At 45.2% G+C, this 13,574-nt stretch overlaps 1 long non-coding RNA gene across 1 annotated transcript; it reads left to right on the top strand.

The window, feature by feature from the left end:
* The first annotated feature begins 356 nt into the window (after positions 1-356).
* LOC311190467 lies at positions 357-13,006 on the top strand. Its single transcript, XR_014617214.1, has 5 exons — positions 357-370; positions 616-791; positions 1,811-1,895; positions 4,845-4,956; positions 12,615-13,006. It is a non-coding gene; the product is annotated as an uncharacterized lncRNA (long non-coding RNA).
* The last annotated feature ends 568 nt before the right edge of the window (positions 13,007-13,574 follow it).

The following is a 13,574-nucleotide window of genomic DNA, read 5'->3' as shown; positions in this document are numbered from 1 at the left end:
ACAAACAGCGGGCGCCCACTCAGCAGTTTAACCCCCCTCTTGTTTGGATTGTAGTAACTAAACACGTCTGTGGTGGATGCTGTACCATAGTGCCCTCTTCACGGCTCAGGGAGAGAGGAGAGACAAGCAAAACACATACTCACAACACGAAGAAACAGAATTAGCTGTGTGTGCACTGCCGCCATGTTTCCTACGGCATGATGGGAAGGCGGGCAGCACTAGCAGGTGCTGAGTTGCGCTGTTAGACTCCAGTGAGAGCTACTGATGGGCTGAAAAGCCCGGGGGGGGAGGTGGTGGGGGAGTGGGTCAGGAGCTCCTTTTGAGGACCAGCAGCTGGCAGGAGAGGGAAAGAAATGGTCTGTTTGGAAAGGTAATCCTCTTAATCCTTTGGAAAGGTAATCCTCTGGAAAGGTAATCCTCTAGTCCTTTACCAGTGTCATTTACAAAGGCACTGTCTCATGAGCATGCCATCTTTTGGGCACGGTCCTCATGCTCAAGTTTGGTGTTAGCAGGGCTTGCAACTAGTCAAGCCAGAAGCCGGTTTATTTTCCTCCCTCCCCCCTACCCCTTCCCCCCCACTCCAGCCTGTTTACTGATGCTATCACTTTCTTCTAGCAACAGTATCCCAGCTTCTGCTGCAGATTGCTTCTACTTCGGCACATGCACGACCCTGGCGCTGGTGAGCACTGTCTCTCAGATCTCCGGGCAAAGGTCAGTAGCTGCATGGTGGCCTCTGGATTCCTTGGATACCAACCCTGGTCATGTGGCGAGACATTAACCTTTGGCCCCGAGTAAGTGTCCTCATATCTCACCTCAGTTAGTATGGCCTGCTATTTGATCCTGTCCAATATAAAGACCTTTCCTTTGGCATCCTGCATATCTAACCCCTGCCTTGATGCTTTCCAGTATGCCACCCACCTGGTGCTGGTGGAAAATACCTTGTGCACTGCACCCAGCTCTGAGCAAGCCGTGGCAGCAGGGGCAGCCTGAGAAGAGATGGCTGCGCCTTCACAGCCCTTCTGGCTTACAAAGGCAGCTGGTGGTGGGTGGTAGCTCCCTCCGTGTCGCCTCTGATCCTCACACAAAAGAAAGATAGCTTCCAGGAGAAGATGTTTATACTGCCTGTGTCACACCACTGAGGTGTTTTGGGAGTTTGGGGTTTGTCAGGTTTTTTTTAAACTCTTGATTCAGTGAGAGTGACTCATTGAGCGGAACATGACACCATGTGAGTCCCTTACTTCAGATCAGGCTCTTGGGACAGAGTAACATACAGCACCAGCCCTCAGCATGTTCTAAAAATGTGAGATTTCTCTTTCCTCCTTTTAACGCAGAGCTCAGCCAGGGGCTTACCCCAGTATGACACCACTCTTCCAGCCATCTCCCATATTTACCTGACACATAACCTCACATGGCTCCCTTGGGTCCACCTCAGGGCCCTGCAGGAGGTCTTCTTAGTTCAGCGCTGATGAATGATGGTTTTGCTTCCTTGCAGCTGTATGTTACCTGTTTTAAGAGGCTGGCTGACACGTTGTTTCTTCCCTTGCCTCCAGCAACAAGTAGACACATCTGACTTATTGCAACAGAGCCGCACTAGCGCCTTCTTGCATTTGGGACAGTGTGCAAAGCGTACAAGATTTTTCCATAGCATTATCACCTGGCAAGCAGTCCTGAAACAGGCCCTTGCCATTTCTCTCCCTTACCTTTCAGTATTCAAAAGGGTCAAAGCAACACAGGCTTGGAGAAGAGACTCCCAAAAGTGTCCGGTCCCTGCTGATCACAGCACTTACAGCTTCATTTAATTCCCTACCAGGAAGGCTCTTCCTTTGAAGTACATCTCACTTGGGCCAGAGCCAACCTCAGGAGGAAACCGCAAGCTGGTAAAGAGAGCCCCACAGGTAAAGCCTGACAGCCTGCTGGTTTCTTCGCTTGCGGGCACTTCCAGTGGATGCTTTTAAACAGAAGGTATTGTGGGTTTGGGGCTGCCACCTGCTAGTAGGCAGATCTCTGTATGCTGGGACAGGTGATTTAGAAGAGTAGGCCTTGAACCATCCCACTGATGCATTATAGCCTACCCAATGCTTTTTAAAGCATGCCAGGGTGCTTTAAAAGGCCAGATCAACTAATTTTTGCATGAGTTAGTCCTGTGCCTGGAGTTGGCATGCTGACCATCTCTTCAGCTGGGGAAGGGGGCAATGCTGAGGGTGGGGCAGATCAGCACTGCTGAAGAAGTGACATCCCACCTGAGCATCCATGAGGAGAGGTTTTATCAGGGCTGGTGGGACTTACAGTTGTGTTCAACCCTTCACTCCATGTTTAGCACCCAGGTGCTGCATGATGAGCACAAGGTGTTTTTCCCCCACAGTATGGTTTGCTTTGCAGTGGCCCTTCTTTTTGTCTGTGCTGCAGCAGAGGTAAAACCTTTCTTTTTTTCATCATCCACTTTTCTTTTCCTATATTATTGCTGATTTTTTATTCTTATGTTCACATTTACATTGGCACGTTGGGAAATCTGATGGATTGTGAAACACACTTATCACATTCCTCTGAGATCTACCAGCCTATCACTTGTCTTCCATACCACCTTCATTGTCAGTCTTATTCAAACTTTTGCCCAAGTTTCTGCTTTTTATGTAGCTAGGAACGGCCTCATCCTTCTGCCCTATCACTTTTCCTTGCCTCGTGTTGTCTCATGCAATAAGGCAGCATGGTGTTAAACCTCCTCTCTCCAAGGCATTGTGTAGCATCTCAGCAAATGAAATGGTAGTGATCCAATTCGGGATTAAGAAATGGAGACAGACGAACAATTCCTCATTTGCCTAAGACTGAAAAAACAGTTGGGGCAGAGTTGGGGCCAGAGCCCAGCATAAGTCATGGGGCTGCCTGTCATAACAAGAAAGGGGAGCTTGCAGCAACTTCTTATTCTGGGATGATTTATTAAATCTTCTGTAATTAGTTTAGTAAACATTAATAGGTGAGAAAAGGACAAAATGTTCTCTTCCAGCTTCCATAGGTTACTTGGTATCTCCCATAGCCATAAGGGATTAATGGTGGCTCTAGGGTTGGATTGTATCATAAAACTTTTATTAAATGTTTTAAAACCAATTACAGAGACCTTGCCAATTTGAGCTTTCTGAAATTTTGCAAAGACAATTTTTCCCATGGTTGTCAAAGTGCCTTTGAAGTGCTAGATCCTGAAATTTTTCCTCATTTCAAACCACATAGCTACGTATGGTCTGCTGATGCTGACCTGCTGCTGTGACAGCAATTCAACTAGCTATGCTCAGTACTGTTGTGGGCAGACAACAAAAACAATGCTCCAAAGTGGAAAATAATTTTTCCTAGCCTCCTTCATTTACAAAAGTATTTTGAATCTTACTTGTAGCCTCATTAAGTGACATTTTAGATGGGAGAGTTTGGGTTCTCCTGCCAATTTGATTATATTCCTTTCAGATAGGCCTTCCTGAAAGCTATCAAGTCTCCAAACTGAGAAATAATGAGAAAATCCTTTTTTGAGCATATTAATAATTATTAGATAGTCTATATGTCCAAATTTCATGAAGATTTGCTTTCATGAAACAAACAACCTGCCATTTCAGGTATATTGTTCTGCTTATCCTAGACAGGGGTATAAAATGTTCTTTTTTTTTTCCTATGGTGAGCAATCAGCCTGGATTTCCAAGGAACAAGCAGTCATGTAAAAAGAAAAGGCTCTGCAGGGCTCAGTGGTTCAGGTAGAAAGGAGACAAGGGGATGTAGATGCAGTTGTAGTTGGCTTTTGTAGGTAATGATGTACTTGCAGCAGTATGACAAGTAAGCAGAAGAATCACAGGGCATGGGATTTCCCTTGAGTGTCTTGCAGTATGGGCCAAGAGACAGAGCAGGCATAAAAATTTAGAGACTGCCAGAGCCCTCTGCTCTCCTTATCTTCATAAAATGCAAACTTATCCCTTGGGATACAAACTTGGAAATGAAATAAGTACCACTGAGATTACAGCATCCACCCACCGTGGAATAAAATAGGTAAAGAACAGCTTTTTAGCCTAGATAACATTGTTGTGACATTTTTGTCCATGTTTTGATTTTGAAACAGAAATTACTTTTGTTGGCATCAGTCAAAGAATGAGAAGTGTGCCTGCTCTTCTAACTGTCTCTTCTGGGAAGCAGTTGATTTAATCCATTCTTTATTGCCTGCTTGTGCTTGTTCCTTGCCAGGCCCACATGTACCTCTTTACTTCTAAATTCCTTTTCAATCATTACTATGATTAAAACTCCAGGATCCTTGCTCTTTAGAAAGGTGCTGCCAGGATACTTCTGGGGTTGCTGTAGCATCCTCTGAAGAATAAAATAATCTCCTTGGTACTTAGAGTCCCTTGGATGTGGTCTACTCTGTCTGTGTAAGTGACAGCAAAGGCTGGGGCAGCAATACCTTGCTCCTCATGCCTAGTCTATTTACAGGATGCTCTTGGTGCCCATCCCAGCTCTGCACATTGCAGAAGGTGGACACGTCCCTGTAATGTGCCTGGTGATCTCTTGCACTCTTGCAGGGCTGATGTGTGCCTCCGGGAGCCCAGCAAGGCTGGGGGTGAGTGAGCTTTGGCACGTTGTCCCCACCCAGTCTCACAGCTCGTTGTTCGTCCACAGCTGGGACCTGACAGCCTATTTTTTGGCTCTGTTTTGTATAAATCCTCATCACTGTAGCACTTCATCTGATGTGACTAACACGCATGGTTTTTCTCTGCTCTTTCCCCTGAGGAAGGCGGGGGGAGACCAGTGTGGGCAGCACAGCATTTCTGCTCGGCTCTGGTTATTTTAGAAACAAACTTAAAAACATATGTTCATTTCAGTTCGTTTATGTGACAGAGACAAGGTCGAAGAGATAGGCTGGGAAAGTGGAGCTGAAACCTCCCTCAGAGCTGGGCTGCGTTCAGGGATCCTGTTACATGGAGTTTATTGCAGGTTGGTATTTAAATTCACTATAGCCTGCCACATGATTGTATTTTTAAAGGTCTCTTTATTTTAGAAATCTCTTCATTTTTCTCTTCTTCTCCTTTGTTCATTTTCTTCATTTGTTGTTCCCTTCAGGACAGTTTCATTTTTGAAAATGTCCCTGTTCTGCTGAAATCATCACATTGTATTTGTACAAATATTGATAGCTTCAATTTTCTCCTTATCGAGATCCTTGTTGTGTTGCACGTTGTGCCCTTATTCCACAATTCCTATCTAAATCTCCACTGCTGTCAAGCCAATCCGTACCCTGCAACACTTACATGTCCATCAGGCAACAGTTGGAGTTAGTAGGAAAGATTTCCTCATGAAAAAGTCAGGATTGGCACGTCTGGTTTTCATTCTTCATCAAAGCAGAAGGAGGCTTTTATAAACGATGGTGGGAAGAAACCTGAGTAGGGGAGATTTCAGGAGACAAAGCCCTGTCTAGTGGGGCGGGAGGTGAAGGGGAAGCTGGCTTCATGTCACAGCTCGAGTGGACCTGGATGTAGACCTGAATCTCCCCTGCCTCTGAGCTTGCTGGCAGTGGCTGCTCCCCTCTTGACAGATGTTTAAAGATTTAGAAAGTGAGAAGAAATATGAGAAAACAAATGGTGATGAACTTAATCATAAGAGGAGAGCACCTGGGTATGATGTAGGAGATGGAAGTTCAAGCCTTTACTGAAATCTGTCACAACAAGGATTTAAACTTTCTCCATCATGTTCTTCTCCGGCCTCTTAATCCTTGTGGCTGCTGGGCCTCATCCTGCTTCTTTCCCTGGGGTTGGGAACTTGTAGCACATCAGGTGTTTCTCTTTGGAAAAAGTTGCCATAAAGTACTTCCCATCACTTTTGGCAATGCAAATGGGATTTGATGAAGACATTTGGTTATACCTCTGTGAAACATCTTACGGTCTTTTGTGCAAATGCAATTAGAAACTTGGATTTAAAAAAAAAAAAGAAAATAAGGGCAAATTGGGATTTTCTGAGGGGCTTTGGTAAACGCTCGCTCTTTGTTACTGTGGTAATGCTATGAAAATGTGATTTCATAGTGGCCAAGGAGAGCCTGAGCTTGCCATGTCTGTGAGAAAAGCTGAGATTTTTGACAGGAGCACATGTTTTTGAGCACTCCTTTTTGCTCTTCCTCCCAGTGATATTGGTAGGGATTCAGTTGCTAATTTTAATGGGAACAGGATCCAGTGTGTAAACCATGATCAGCCATCCACTGAAAACTGGGAAACATCTACTCAACCACTTCTGAAATGTCTGGATGTAAGTAAAAGTGATCAGAGGCCTGTTTGTTGCTTGGAGAATGTATTTGCCACAGTGGACCAATAAACTTTCCCAGACTTTATTCCTTAAAAACGCTAATTAAATATGAAAGTCCCATTTGTAAACAAAGTTATCTGAATTTAAGGTTAATGGAAAGCATCAGGGGCTTTTACAGGTTTTTCCCCCTGTGGTTGAGTGCCGGTACAGTTGCTTTTTAGAAAACTGAGTGCATATAATTTTTTTTTATTAGAAAATAAACAGAAAACACATGCCAAGCAGCAGCTTCAAAAGGTCCTCACTGCAGTATCAGTGCTAGGGGTGTGCAAGAGCCTTCTAATGAAATGGGAAAGCAGACAAGTTGTTTCCAGGCACTTTAGTAGAAAGCTGAAACTCCGGCCAGCTCAGTGAAAGGTTTATGAACCTTCTGGGGAGTCTCCACAACATTTAATGAACCTACGCTGAATTTTTTTGCTGCCTCTTTATAACCAGGTGAAAATCAATAGTTTGAGGATTCACAGTAAAGAGAAAAGAGGAGAAAGGGACATTCCTGGGAGGGGAAATCTTGTACAGACACCTGCAAAAAACAGCAAAAGAAGCTGCTTTTTTTTGTTGCACTGGCAGTAAAGCTGTGCAGAGGGTCGCCTACCAAACTTCTGGGTGATGACGTGCTACTCACTCTCCTCCTACCCCGTGGCTGATGTTGGCAGTGCTACATAGTGCTTTTCACATTATCTGCCTAAACTAGAGGTTTATCAGGCACGTGAGCCCCCTGCAACACGGCAGGAGGGATCAGCTCAGCGTCGGGATGCCGGCTGCATGAGCTCAGCAGCCGCAGCAGTGGGGTTATCTCTTTCAGCTATCCCTAATTGTTTTGCCACAGCAGTGCCAAGTTTAGCACGGGCTAACGTCCCACTTTTTGGGCAGGTCCTGTAGCTGGGGTATCATCATTTAAGGCTGGCATGGATACCTCTGTGTCTGGAGGCTTCGTATCCTGTGCCCCTTGCCTCCTTCGCTTTTTATATAGTGTGGCTTGTGCACAGTATCATTTTACAAGAACAACGCTTCTTAGATGCTGCTGTAACCAGAGATACCCTGACCTTACTGTCACATGCTTGCTATTTCTTGTGCCAAAACAAAAAGGTAAGAAAATAGAAACCAAAAGGAGAGAGCAAGTGCTGGGTGTGCATTCACAGTCCTTTCTCCAGAGCCTCTAAATAATCCACTTCGTGGCAATGTTTCTGTTCTGTATTTCTGCTCTGTTTCTGCTTGGTAACTGGCTTTGAAAAGGCTTGGCAGGGGGTTATTTGCTTTTTCAAGGGAGGGAGAGGAAAGATAAGAGGAAGTAGATTGAGGCTGTGGTGAGGCTGGTGAAGCTGCAGCACACAGAGGAGCAGCTGGGAGCATGGCTCACTCTTCACGTGCACTTAGGGAAGCAGCCAGGTCCCACAAAGGATGGACAGCTAGCTGGGAAGAAAAGGAAAGCACCAAAAATACTCTGCAGTCACATGGCCATGTTTTCCTTGGGCTGGCCCGGTCCCCATCACCTTTCCTAGGCAAGGCTTCTCCAGGCTTGTGTAAGAAAGAGCTACACCCTTCTAATTAAAGCTATGTGTTTAAGCAGGTTTCCAGTAAACCAGTGCAAGTGCCCAGATTCTTATTTCAGTATGAAGGATGATTGTATTTTTTTTTTAATTTAAACAATTGACTTTTGAGTTACTTTAGCTCAGGTAAATCAGTTCAGAGTAGATTGCAATTAATACACTGTTTTCACACCTCTGCAGAAAAGTGTATGACACAGTGTTTAAACTCAGAAAATTGTGCTGAACAAAGCTTGATAAACCTTGGTTCTTTTCTAGAAATGTGAAGAGGCACAGATTTCTCTTGTACCAGGTCTTTCTGGACCTAGTTTTGCAGAGTGATCCTTAGGCGATGTCTGTTGTGTCTCACTGTACCCAGGCTCCTTCCTATTATATTAGTGTGTGTGGTCCCTTAGAGCACCTCCCAAGATTGTGACCTTTTAAAGAACAAATGCATGCTTCTCTGCCCAGAAATGCAAAGATGGGAGCATGAACATTTCTGACACTTGAAATTTCATTTCGGTGTTCAAATTCTAGAAATGTATTGCTGTTGAAGTAGCTAAGGGAATGTTGAGGCCAAATGAAAATCACTGGAAAGCTGGCTTATATGGGGGGGGGGGGGGTGGCTTCTTGTGTGTCCCACAAGATGAGAAGACCTTGTGATAGCCCAAAATCACTGTGGAATCACCTGCTGAAGGAATGAGACTTTTCTAATGGCCACATCTCGGCCATGAGAGAGCTTATTCCTCTGAGAAGCTTATTTCTCCCTCTTCTTGACCACTCCGTCTTTTAACCCAAAACCCATGAAACCTATGTGATGCCAGATGACTTCCCAAGCTTTGTGACACACATGGATGGTTTTGCCAGCATTGTTCACACAAAGAAGTCAGATACATGGAAGGACTTTGCATGTGGCATGTCCCCTCTGAATTGCCCCACTGTGGCCCATCCCACAGACCACCTCGGTGGGTGAATGAACAGCAGCCGCTCATTAACACAGAGCAGACATCTGGCACTGGCCATAGCAAGTAAAAGCCCTAGAGCACACTGCAGTAGCCTTGTTCTCCCTTTACAAAGCTGCTCTCTGTTAAACTACGGTATCGACCCACGCTGGCGTGCAAATGCCCTTCGTTACGGTTTGCACGCTGTGTTACATGAGCCTGCAGTTAAAAAGCAAACTAACAAAACCTGCTTGTGGTAATTTACTGTTTAATGGGACTGGAAATAAGTTTAATCAGGAAAAACAGTGGTTGGGGTTATTTTGCCTAATTGTAGCACTGGAAGGAGAGGGACACTTGGGTGCTGAGGCGGTGGCCTCACTGGTAACTGTGGAGGAGATGGATTATTTGCAATATCTCAGCCTGACATGGCTCTCCCAGAACACAGTCTGCTCCTAAGACACAGATCCTTACGTGTTTAATAAGGTGTTAAAGGAGAACTTGAAACGTTCATTCACATTCCCTTGTCCTGGATCATTTCATCGACCATCTGGTGAGCCCTTTTTTTTTTTTTTTGAAGACACTTTCGCATCCTACACAGTGCTTTCAGCTTACCCTTTGGGCCCCAATTTGGCAGAGTGCCTGGGAATGTGCTTGCTGTCCTGTCCCTTCCTAACTCAGCAAAACACTGAAGACGGTGTGTAGTGATAAGCTGTCATGTTCCTGCTCCCACGTCATCAGGAGAGCGACATCCCACCAGCTGCTAGAGCAGCCTGTGGTTGGAAGGTGGGAGAAAGATGAGAGGGTTTGTAAGAAACAGCACTTTTATTCCCAGAAAGGTTTTTGACACTTGTTTTGATGGCTTGCTCAGATTTCCATACTTCAGTAGCAATAGCAGCCTGGCACCAAAATGGTAGGAGAGAAAAGTGTTCAAAGAAAAAATTAAGTCCTTTCATGGGTCCAAGCAGGGTTACTCTCTGACAACAAGAGCTGAAAGACTTTCCAGTTGAGCCTCCGCTTCCCCACATGTTAGTGCTACAATTACAAATAAAGCTGGGTTACGAGGTGTGAAAATTCAGTTCATTTGCTTAGCTGGAGGAACCCCCTAATCTCTACCTTTTCTGAACTGACTGGAGAGAAAGGCCATATCCTAACATGAAGAAGAGGGAGCACCCATGGAGAATGTCTGCTGGAAATGAAACCCGATAAATTCCACTGAACAAACACTGAATTACATGTATTTTTTTGTATGCCTCTGTGTGTGAGTGCATGGATGTGATTGAGAGAAGGAGAGGGAGGATGGATTTGATACCGACCATACTCAATTTAGGAATGAATGCAGAGGAAGCCATGGTCATGGACTGGTTTAGGAGTGAGTTCAAGTCTGTTGAAGGAACTCGGAGTAAATGGCTGTGGGTGCAAGTTTTTCATGTGGAGCAGGGGCCCTGCTGCCACCACTGCCATGTTGGGTGCCCATTCAGCCATCAAAGCTGTGCCACCTACAAATGGCACAGCCTCAGGCAACGGAGCCTGTTTCCACCAGCACCACTTCCACTTCCATCTGACTTTTGCCAGGAGGGGATGTATTTTGGTGAGGGGATGTAGCTGGGTGGACACCCATTTCTGAGCTGGCCTTGCTGTGCTGGCAAAACACCAAGCTAAAACAGCTGAACTGTTTTAGGTTTAGGGGGGTTTTAAAATGGCCTTTTACAGCTGTGTAAATTGCATTGCTCTTAAACCAAAACTTCTAACTGTACCTCTCTGACTACCTTTTGCTTTGTCATGTTGATGAAGGTCTTACTAGTTTTATTTAGCCAATGTATTTTGGCTAACACTGTGTTGTCCTCTGCTCCAGGAGGTCTCTCTGGTTCAGGTGTGACCACAACTTTTCTAGGAAGCCAGCCAGGATTTTTCTGGTCATCAGAGTGCATTTGCATTTGTTCACCAGTGGTGTTCTTCCCTTATCTCTGTTTGTATTACATTACCATCAAGGGTGTTCCTGAACTTTGTCCTGCATTTGTGTGGTGCCCAGAAGATGACACCTCTGTGAGCGGTGGTCTGTGCATGGGACAAAAAGGCCCAGAGAGTGTGAGACAGATTGCTATAAAGATATCACAGTTGTGTTTTGTTCTAGATGAAATTCCTGCAGTACGTCTTTCTACATGCTGAACTAAGGAATCCATGTGAAAGTGTATTCACGCCATGTGTATTTATTACCAAAGTCCTTCAGGTTTTGTTTAACTATTTTGATGTGTCCAGTTTCTTATCTGATGATTTCTGGTTACCTTTCTAATTCGGGGACAAAGTCCAAAGAAAGATTGGCATCTGCTTATGGAGGGTGGGGTTGGGAAAGATATGGGTTAGCTCTGCCCCAATTTTGATCAGAAAGTTGTCCTTGTAAAATAATCCCAGCTGAGGACTGGATGAGAAAAGGTTCCTACATTTTCTGCAACTGTCACAGTTCCTAGAAGGCATATATCTCATTTTCAATTAGAGATGGAAGATTGTTCTTGCAGTGGTACCATAGGTGATGGGGCTGGGAACGTGTTCAGAAGGAGAATCAACTGCAGGCAAATGTCTCTGGGGTCCGCTGTCTTCAAGAACATCTAGGGTTTGAGGTCCCACAACATCTCCAGGTGCTCCACTCCAACACTTTATGCTGGAAAACAAGCCCTCACACATCACCTGAACCTCCTGTGATTCAAAGACTTGCTTCTTGCTCTAATACCCCCAAAAAACCCTCAACTGAATAGTTTATGTATGCTCTACCTGCCTTAGTGTAAAGCTTTTGTATTTCTGAGAGAACATAGAAGACAACGAAGTCAACTCAGACCTTGGGGGAGGTGACTTATAGGTCTTTCTGGCTGAGCAGGAGCTTGACTGGAAGACAAGTAAATCCGCTCTTATCATGCCAGCATATTTTTAAAGCACCTAAGGGTGTTCTAGCTGGTGAGTGGCAATGCTTGGATACTGTGACAGGAATATAAGAAGGTTTGTTGCAAATAACTTGTATTTTATTTGTACACGCTTGGAGCAGGAACACCCGTAATTCTGAAACCTCATTTACAGAGTCCCTAGGTTGGAAAAGACCTTTAAGATCAGCAAGTCCAACTGTTCCCGTCCTATGCTAAACCATATACCTAAGTACCTCATCTACCCTTTTTTAAAACACATCCAGGATGGGTGACTCAACCACCTCCCTGGGCAGCCTGTTCCACATCTCGACAACTCCTTCAGGGAAGGATTTTTTCCTAACATCTAATCTAAACCTGCCCTCGTGCAGCTTCTTGTGATTTCCTCTCATCCTGTCACCTGTCACCTGGCTGAAGAGACCATTGCCCACCTCTCTACAACCTCCTTTCAGGTAACTGTAGGTGGTGATAATGTTTCCCTTCAGCCTCGCCTTCTTGAGACTAAACATCCCCAGCTCCTTCAACAGCTCCTCATATGATTTGCCCTCCAGCCCCTTCACCAGCCTTGTTGCCCTTCTCTGGACACCAGGCTGTTCAGTTTAGGGTCAGCAAACATGCGTGCACACCAGAGTCAACAGTGAAATAACCTGAGCACAGCAAGACAGCAGGCGATCCTGTAGTGATTATTAATGGGATATTCACAGTCCTGTCCAGGTAATTAGCATAAGGAGTTGTTCATAATACTCCCTGTTGGTAGAGAGAGTATTGCACTTATGCCAATGAGGGGGGAGAATGAATAGTGAGGCTGTTAATGATTGTTGTTTGAACTGGAGACCAGAAAGAAAATCCTCCCCAGAGTGATTTACTCTATTCTCCTGACACTCTGCTAGAGCACAATTTACCCTGTCTCTCAATTGCTCCTTCTGTTCCAGCTTGAAATGATGGAGGCAATGGTGATGATGTCATTCTTGTGGACTATGACATAAGGTGCAAGTGCCAGTCTCAGAAGATGAACACAGCTCTCAAACAGACAAGTCTCCTGGAGAACAGATTTACACCTTTGCAAGTACCTAAACAACTCACTTCAGGTGGATGTGCAACAGCCGATTTTCACCAAAGCTGCAGGAAAAGCAGTGCTGTTGAAGAGTGCTCCACAGCCATCACTTTGATTTTGGAACATTCATTTGAAAAAAAGAAAAAAAAAAAAAAATCTCATTCTAGTGAGCTGAATAAAGCTGAATTGGCAAATCACAGATACCCAGAAGGAACAGTGTCCTGTTTATAAGGAAAGAGTGCGGTTGCTGTGGTCAGACAGCTGGGCCGCAGGCCAGGTCATGCCTCCTAAACATATTTTAATCTAAGCTCATGTCACAGGCAGGATGTGGGGAATGTAAGATTTTCTCTTCTGGAAGGTAAAGGCCATTCACAGGGAGCGTAGACTGGCATCACTCCTTTGACAGCTGCTTTGCCTTACACCGCCTGAACCTTGGCTTCTTAATTAGGGTATAGGAGGAAATTTCCAGACCTACTAGGATCAGGATTGGTGCAGATCCACCTCAGTGGCTTTCCCTGGGCAGCTGAGAAGGCAAACACAGGCTGAAACCAGGCCTGAATGGACCCATTCTTCTCAGCCAACTACTAATACTTAAGGTATGTCTTTGCTTGGCTAAGGCAGGGTGTGATGGTAGAGCATAAATCATGCGTGCAGCGAACATGGTCTAGGAACTGCAAGGCTGTAGGTAGAGTCCCTGGAGGGTCCTTACTCCTGATACTTGTGCTCATACGCCTGTGCTGCTCTGTACTTGTCTGCTGATGTGGCTGGAAGGAGCAATCAGGGCTACAGAAGCACCTCTGCTTGGTTGGCTAGAGCTAAGGGGATGTCTAGTGCTGAT

Source organism: Gallinula chloropus, assembly GCF_964237585.1.
Source record: "Gallinula chloropus genome assembly, chromosome: 1".
NCBI classification, from domain to species: Eukaryota; Metazoa; Chordata; class Aves; order Gruiformes; family Rallidae; genus Gallinula; species Gallinula chloropus.
The sequence above is the reverse complement of the archived record's forward strand: the minus strand, read 5'-3'. Positions and strand labels throughout refer to the sequence as shown.